This window comes from Oncorhynchus nerka, linkage group LG2, assembly GCF_034236695.1.
Source record: "Oncorhynchus nerka isolate Pitt River linkage group LG2, Oner_Uvic_2.0, whole genome shotgun sequence".
Taxonomy (NCBI): Eukaryota; Metazoa; Chordata; class Actinopteri; order Salmoniformes; family Salmonidae; genus Oncorhynchus; species Oncorhynchus nerka.
Genome location: NC_088397.1, coordinates 66,755,351 through 66,764,515, shown reverse-complemented (window position 1 = coordinate 66,764,515; position 9,165 = coordinate 66,755,351). Strand labels below are relative to the sequence as shown.

Sequence of the window (9,165 nt, the reverse complement as noted above, 5' to 3'; positions counted from 1 at the left end):
TTATTTTGCAGGAACCCATCCAACTTGAAGGAGGTGGACAGTTTTGCTTTGAAGAATGGGCAAAAATACCAGTGGCTAGATATGCCAAGTTTATAGAGCCATATCCCAAGAGACTTGCAGCTGTAATTGATGCAAAAGGTGGCTCTACAAAGTATTGACTTTATGGGGGTGAATAGTTATGCACGCTCAAGTTTTCCGTTTTTTTTGTCTTATTTCTGGTTTGTTCCACAATTAAACATATTTTGGATCTTCAAAGTGGTAGGCATGTTGTGTAAATCAAATGGTACAAACCCCCCAAAAATCTATTTTAATTCCAGGTTGTAAGGCAGGGGTGTCAAAGTCAAATGGACGGAGGGCCAAATAAAAAAATCAGCTACAAGACGAGGGCCGGACTGTTCGAATGTTCATTGAAAAATTTTAAATGACGCATATAGTCTAGTGAACCTAATTGAACCTACTGAAAACCTAACAAATATATTACAATATGATCAGATAAATAAAGCAATATTTTCTTATGGCTCTGTCAGTAATCTTTAATTTTCAACAGACACAAAAGACAAATTTCCTTTATATAAATATCCCCATAACATGAACATTAAATGAAAGAAACCGGTATTCAAGGCACCATCAGTAGACTATATTTTCTATTTTAGCAAAAGTGGGCTAAATTTACTTCAAAGAAAAAACAATAATAGCAATTTTCTATCATCCACTCAACTGAAATATTTTTAAAATATAATTGGATTGAAATACAAAAAAATAAAGTGCAAAAATCTATTAATCAAAAACAACACTTTGTTTAAGGAGAAGTAACATGCAGTGAAAACAAATATTAAATTTTAACTTTTAAACTTGAACTGAGTAAAAACTCTAAATATGTGATTGCACAGTAATGTTCACTTGTTTGAGGTTGAGGGTGATACTTGGTGGTGTCCCATCTTTTCCACAAGTTCATCAATGTTCGGGGTAAGGCTCTGAGCTGAAGAAATCCTCAGAATTGAGTGGAGGTGTTCAGCAGTAAGTCGACTTCTGTGTGATGTTTTGTTCAGGTTCATCAAAGAAAACAGTTGTTCACACAGGTATGTGCTGCCAAACATAGACAACGTTTGAGCAGCCTGGATGCGCAGCTGGGGCATTGTGCCGGGAGGAAACGGGCGAACTCCGCAGCACCCACTGCCGCATATTTTGCCCTCAGTGCATCATTGCATTGGAGGTCAATCAACTCCATTTGGAGGTTTGGTGGTGAGCTTTCCACGTCAACAGCAAATGGGTTACCGAGCAGTTCCAACCTGCTTTTTTGTGCTTCAAAGTCAGCAAATCGGCGTCGAAAGTCAGCGGCAAGCATACCTATTTTATCAGCCAACTGTGTGCTCGGGAACGCACTGGTAGAGAGCTTCTCTTTCATGGTCTGGCAGCTGGGAAAGTGGCTCAAATTTTCTTTCCGCATCTGCGTCTCCCACAGAGTCAGTTTGGTTTTAAATGCCTTCACTGTACTGTACATATCAGAGATGACACGATCCCGACCCTGCAGCTGCAAGTTTATTGCATTCAGATGACTCGTAATGTCACACAGAAAAGCCATTTCACACAGAAACATTTCGTCTCGGAGTTGTGTTGTGTCTTTCCCTTTGCTGTCCAAGAACAGACAAATCTCCTCACGAAGCTCGAAACATCTTTGAAGCACCTTTCCCTGGCTTAGCCATCGCACCTCTGTGTGATAAGGCAAATCACCATGCTCCGTTTCTAACTCCGTCAGAAATGCCTTGAACTGGCGGTGATTCAAACCTTTGGCTCTGATAAAGTTAACTGTGCGCGTGATGATGCTCATTACATGCTCCATTTTCAAGGCTTTACCGCACAACGCTTCCTGGTGTATGATACAATGATAAGCTGTCAGCTCACCTGTCGCGTTTTCCTCTTGCATCTTTTCCCGTATCTTCGCCACCAGTCCGCTCCTGTGTCCACACATCGCAGGTGCTCCGTCGGTTGTCAAACCCACGAGTTTTTCCCAAGGCAGCTCCATCTCATTTACACATCTTGACACCTCTTCATACAAATCATGCCCCGTAGTTGTGCCATGCATAGGACGTAAAGCCAAAAACTCCTCTGTCACGCTTAGGTTGGAGTCCACTCCGCGGATGAAAATTGACAACTGGGCAATGTCAGAAATGTCGGTGCTCTCATCCACAGCCAAGGAATATGCAATAAAATCTTTTCCCTTTTTCACAAGCTGCTCTTTTAGATTGATGGACAACTGGTCTACTCTCTCGGCAATGGTGTTTCTGCTCAGACTCACATTTAAAAAGAGTTGCCTTTTTTCTGGGCAAACTTCGTCACAAACTTTAATCATGCAGTTTTTGATGAAATCCCCTCCGTAAATGGCCGGGCTGATTTAGCGATCTCTTCTGCCAAAATAAAACTGGCCTTGACAGCAGCCTGGCCTTGTGATTTGGCTTTTTTGAACAGAGCCTGTCGAGATTTGAGGCCTCGTTTTAATTCCTCTGCCTTTTGTAGCCTTTGTTCCATGTCCATATTCTTGTTTTTGTCCGCGTGTTTCGTTTCATAATGTCGTCTCAGATTATACTCTTTCAGTACCGCCACACTTTCTCCACACAGAAGACACACAGGTTTTCCAGCTACCTTCGTGAACATATACTCCGACTCCCACCTTGTTTGAAACCCCCGGTTCTCAGTATCCACCTTCCGTTTTGCCATTTTTGATGGGTATCTGAAAGTTAATTTTACTGTGATGCTGACGACTGCTGTGCCAATAAATATTGAAATGAAGCAGCCTACTGCTCGGTGCGTCACCTTTGCATTGTGGGAAATGTAGTATTGGTGCGTGTAAAAGATCTGCGGGCTGCCGGCTTGCTGCGGGCCGGTTCTAATAATAAATCAAGATCATCCCAGGGGCCGTAAAAAACCTTCTTGCGGGCCGGATGTGGCCCGCGGGCCTTGACTCTGACATATGTGTTGTAAGGCAACAAAATAGGAAAAATGCCAAGGGGGGTAAATACTTTCGGCAAGGGACTGTAATATGATTAACATATTATGGTTATCATATAATTTCTGCAGCCTTGAAAGGCAGACATCAACATGGCCGAACGAGAGGCTACCAGCGACGTATAGAAATCGCTTTCTACGAATACACACTTTTTTTCTACGACTACAAATCGCTTTCTACGCATGATAACTTTTTGTATTTTCTTGTCATCAAATTGCTGCCAAAAGTCAAGTGACCTAAGCGCTTCCAAATACGGAGTTGCAGCTTTGCCATATCTGCCATGTTTGCGCATATCTCTCCTATGTGCAAATCTTTATGGCAGTCATTTCACTTTTAAGGCCTTTGGAAATTACCTGCATATCTGCAGTTCTTTAAAAAATCTAATGCAATATATTTATTTACAAATACAAATAAAAGGTGTTTGTTTGTGGATAGTGATTTATAATTGTGGAAAGTGATTTACATTTGTGGAAAGTGATTTACATTTGTGGATTGGTGATTTACATTTGTGGATTGGTACATATTTGTACAGATCATGATACACAAATACAAAATGCATGCTGTGTGTTCACAATACATTTGGCATGATATTGATCCTTTACCTCTTGCGCTCACTTTTTGTTTCTGGCACCTTACCTTTTACAAAAAAGATAAATGATTGGATGATGACATGATGATAAAGTTCAAGGTTAGCCATTTTATAGTCCCCAATGTTATTGACCCAATTTGTTCTCGTAAGTACATAGATGGAACTAGCTAGCTAGCCACACTGCTATTGTTGGGTTGAGAAATTGTCTAGTGGCTAAATTAGTTAAAACCTCTTAAGGATCCAACTCCTAATTTTTTTTAATTGCCTAAAATGACATACCCAAATTGAACTGCCTGTAGCTCAGGACCCTGAAGCAAGGATTAGCATATTCTTGATACCATTTGAAAGGAAACACTTTAAAGTTTGTGGAAATTAATGTAGGAGAATATAACACATTAGATCTGGTAAAGATAATACAAAGAAAAAACATGCGCTTTTTGTTTGTTTTTTGTACCATCATCTTCGATGATGGTAGACTGTAATAGCTACTGTAAATTGGACAGTGCAGTTAGATTAACAAGAATTAAGCTTTATGTCGACATCAGATATGTCTATGTCCTGGGATGTAAAAAAAAAATACTCACAACCTCAAATCAAATCAAATTTTATTTGTCACATACACATGGTTAGCAGATGTTAATGCGAGTGTAGCGAAATGCTTGTGCTTCTAGTTCCGACAATGCAGTAATAACCAATGAGTAATCTAACCTAACAATTCCACAACTACTACCTTATACACACAAGTGTAAAGGGATAAAGAATATGTACATAAAGATATGTGAATGAGTGATGGTACAGAAAGGCATAGGCAAGATGCAGTAGATGGTATAGAGTACAGTATGTACATATGAGATGAGTAATGTAGGGTATGTAAACATGAAAGTGGCATAGTTTAAAGTAGCTAGTGATACATGTATTACATAAAGATGGCAAGATGCAGTAGATGATATAGAGTACAGTATATACATATACTTATGAGATGAGTAATGTAGGGTATGTAAACATTATATTAAGTGGCATTGTTTAAAGTGGCTAGTGAAACATTTTTACATCAATTTCCATCATTAAAGTGGCTGGAGTTGAGTCAGTATGTTTGCAGCAGCCACTCAATGTTAGTGGTGGCTGTTTAACAGTCTGATGGCCTTGAGATAGAAGCTGTTTTTCAGTCTCTCGGTCCCTGCTTTGATGCACCTGTACTGACCTCGCCTTCTGGATGATAGCGGGGTAAACAGGCAGTGGCTCCGGTGGTTGTTGTCCTTGATGATCTTTATGGCCTTCCTGTGACATCGGGTGGTGTAGGTGTCCTGGAGGGCAGGTAGTTTGCCCCCGGGGATGCGTTGTGCAGACCTCACTACCCTCTGGAGAGCCTTACGGTTGTTGGCGGAGCAGTTGCCGTACCAGGCGGTGATATAGCCAAACAGGATGCTCTCGATTGTGCATCTGTAGAAGTTTGTGAGTGCTTTTGGTGACAAGCCGAATTTCTTCAGCCTCCTGAGGTTGAAAAGAGGCACTGCTGCGCCTTCTTCACAACGCTGTCTGTGTGGGTGGACCAATTCAGTTTGTCCGTAATGTGTACCCCGAGGAACTTAAAACGTACTACCCTCTCCACTACTGTCCCGTCGATGTGGATAGGGGGGTGCTCCCTCTGCTGTTTCCTGAAGTCCACAATCATCTCCTTTGTATTGTTGACGTTGAGTGTGAGGTTATTTTCCTGACACCACACTCCGAGGGCCCTCACCTCCTCCCTGTAGGCCGTCGTGTCGTTGTTGGTAATCAAGCCTACCACTATAGTGTCGTCCGCAAACTTAATGATTGAGTTGGAGGCGTGCACTAATCCTGTAGAGGTTGAGTAGCCACAAGTATAAGACTAGTCTAGTGTTACTCAATTATTCATTGACTAACGTTAGCTAACGCTCTAAACTGATAGATTGTAAATTAGACAGATGTTTCACGGAAGCGTGGCCTGCAATAATTTGTTCATTTTACTTACTTAGGAAGGATTATAGAGAATGAAACGTACTGTAAGACTCCCACCCGTGTTTTGCAATGCAGTGAGGGACCTTGTATAAAGTCAAGACAGTAGCAATATTGTGAAACCAGTGAAACTCTAGCTGTCTACTAGGTTTCTAACACAGAAAGAACAATGATACAGATATTTGACTGGATGTGTAAATGCGAAGCATCCGGTTGGCGTTTCCACTCACTACCAAATATGGTAGAGGGAACACTAATCCAAATATGGTAGTGAGAGGAAGCCCACTGTGGGCCGTGGGAGAAGATGGAACAGGTGGATTTTGGCCGACATTCTGCAAATCTTCTCATCAATTAAACATTTTATCTCAATACAGTTTTCTGTTCCCAAAACTAGACTTCACCCTTTGCAAAGGTTTTTTAATATTTTTTAAATCGCGCTGTTTAGGAGTTATTGCACATGCGCACTTTACATAGTAGGCGTTCCCTAACGGAAATATGCAGATGTATATTAGAATGCGCCAATAGGATATCGCTTGCGCGTGCTTGGCTCTGCCCGACCATCCTTGCTTGTTCTGCCCACTATGACTCATTTGTTCACATTGGAAACGACAAGCAGTGGTCTATCTTGGTTTAGTTATAACAATCTTTGTCTCTACTTTTGACGTCCAAGGGGTGTCATTATAATTTGTATCGTATTGTATTCTTCAAGTGTACATAGTTGTTTGTCCTGGATAACGCATACTCGTGCGATTTTAGTTCAAAATATCCCAATATTTCTAGACCCTAAAATGTTCATGAAGTACCTCCCATTTCCGTGTTGATACCTTGTATAAAAAGTCCAACAGAGCATTTTCGCAGATAGAAGCGGGGAGTGACATTTACCAGGCAAATGGCTGTATGTAAGACGTTCTACGACCTGACAGCAAAGCTCCTTACAGGAGAATTGTTTAATTTCTCGTCTCTTCGGGGTAAAGTGGTGCTGATCGAGAATGTGGCGTCTCTCTGAGGCACGACCACCAGGGATTACACCCAGATGAATGAGCTCCATGAACGGTACGCCGACAAGGGGCTAGTGATTCTGGGGGTGCCCTGCAATCAGTTCGGACATCAGGTAAGAGGGGATGCATTTTCTTATAATTCTAAATATGGGCTAATGTCACTGTATTCTTTCTCATCATAGCCTCCCCCCATCCAGTTTTAGAAAATGTAAGCTAATTTAGGACTAAACCATTTCTATACAATTTTAAAACTCATTCTATGTTGAGAACAGCAAAAACAAGTTAAAAATGACCCAGCCATTATCACTTTGGTTGCTGTAGCAAAGGCAATTTTATAAGTAATTTCACGCAATTCTACTAATTTTGCCATCGGCTGGGAAAAAATACCAAGGTTGGGCTTCAGTGTCCTTATACTGTATATAGCTATAGGCCTAGTCTCAATTCCTAATGAAGGGGAAAGGGCACTGTCAATTATGAAATTAGATGGTGTCCATCCAATTTGAGGATTCTAGCTATGGCTTTTGACAATGGACTCACCTTGATATTAGGCCACTTTTGAGATCAAACATCTAACACATTTTTTTCTGTACATGTTACATATTCTTCCCATCTACTCCTGCAGGAGAACTGCAATAACGAAGAGATCCTGATGTCCTTAAAGTATGTCCGTCCGGGAAATGGCTTTGAGCCGAAGTTCCAGCTCCTTGAGAAAGTGGATGTGAATGGGAAGGACGCCCACCCGCTGTTTGTGTACCTCAAGGAGAAGTTGCCATTCCCAGCCGACGAGCCCATGGCCTTAATGAATGACCCCAAGTGCATCATCTGGAGTCCAGTCTGCAGGACTGACATCGCCTGGAACTTTGAGAAGTTCCTCATTGGGCCAGCTGGAGAGCCATTCAAGCGTTATGGCAGGAGATTCCTTACCAGCAACATTGAGGGTGACATCAAGGAGCTTCTCAATACGGCTAACTAAACCGTCCATGTTGGTCACACAGAAGCAATGGTGGGGAGTGGAAATCATGTCAATGACTTGTAATGTCTTTTCAAATGATTAAGTATTGTCACACTTTGGGACATGTGCTTGGCCATAACTTAAAAAAGAAACAACTTTCAACAGCTCCCCATTCAACAAATACTTCCTCCATACAAGATTAGCTTCTGTGTGACAGCAGCACACCCATTATCTTTTCAAATCATGTGCCGTGCTCTCATATGCAAAAAGCTGCTGTGTTCTGAACTTTTATTAAATGAAGGCATCCATTGAAACCAAGCCTTTTGTGAGAGGGATGTCTGATGAAATGTAAAAGACTTAACATAACAGTTGCCTTTGGCCCATGTAAAGCACGACTGTGTTTCAAGAAGTGTAAGAAGTTGGGCAAATAAATGATTTTCCCCTTTGTGTTGTCTGTCTTAGTCTTTTACAGGAGTTTCATGTGATTAATGCTCAGGTCAAATGTGAAAGTGTGGCATGAGCAAAAATGTGCTGTTGCCCTTAGATGAGGATCTTTGGTCAGTTAATATTTTCCCCACTTAGGGTTAAGGTAAGGATTGGGGGAGGGGAAGCTGCTGATACTAGATGTGCACCTGAGCCAAAAAGGCTGAAAGAGAATGGATTTTTTTTTCTCTCAGAATAGCCAGGCGAGGAAGTGCAAGTCATTCTGACAGGCAAAATGTGGTTATTCAGGTTCTCAGGTGAATGCCATTCTGAATCATTGATGCTGACCTATAAGTAGGTCAATGAATCATAGCAGGATTACCTCGCCAGTTCCCATCTGGAACACAACCAAAAAAGGTTACCAGTGTGGTTGTGTGAACAGGCAGTAGATTGTGAACTTTATTTTTGAGAATTTATAGCACCGTTTGAGTGGGGAGGGGATTTAAATGATCTGAGGGAGGAAATAGCCTGATATTAAAATGTGTCATTTAGCAGATGCTCTTAACCAGTGCATCTTAGTTAGCACATTAATCTTAAGATAGCTAGGTGAGACAACCACATATCACTTGTAAGGAAAAATTTCCTGAAATATGTTTATTTGCTTAGATGCTTTGAATGCCATTTGTTTAGCTCATTCGACGACTCCAGGAAGTTATTCTGTAAAAAACACCAAGGAAATGGATGCAATTTCAGGTTGCATCACATTATTGCCTAAGGATATGGTGAATAACAGTGTGTACTCACGCAATACACTTTAAGCAAGAATGTCTAATGTGATGAAATAGCTGTTTTCTTCCAATTCTTACTGTTCTGAAAAGCAACTTGTCCAAACAAGACACCCTTTTAGGCTTCCAGTCTTTATTGTATTTTCATTCCAAATAATTCTCCATTAAAAATGTATATTGCAGATATTGGCAATATGATTATTAGAACAGTTATGTTCCTATTTTTGAAATAGTGTGATTATTACAGTGGCCAGTACCCTGCCCTGAACCTTAGTAACATGTTACTAGCTGGCTACAACCCGGTACTCTTCCCTGCACCTTAAGAGACTGCTGCCCTAAGTACATAGTAATTTAACACGGGTCACTTTAATAATATTTACATACTGTATTATAGTCATGGCCCATTCTATATAACTACTGCTGTACACATCGTTTCCATT

The 9,165-nt window shown here is 41.0% G+C and overlaps 2 pseudogenes; one reads left to right on the top strand and one right to left on the bottom strand.

Moving 5' to 3' along the window:
* Window positions 1-479: 479 nt before the first annotated feature.
* LOC135572676 (general transcription factor II-I repeat domain-containing protein 2-like) lies at window positions 480-2,971 on the bottom strand (annotated as a pseudogene).
* A 3,341-nt stretch (window positions 2,972-6,312) lies between these two features.
* LOC115140130 (glutathione peroxidase 2-like) lies at window positions 6,313-7,962 on the top strand (annotated as a pseudogene).
* Window positions 7,963-9,165: the final 1,203 nt, after the last annotated feature.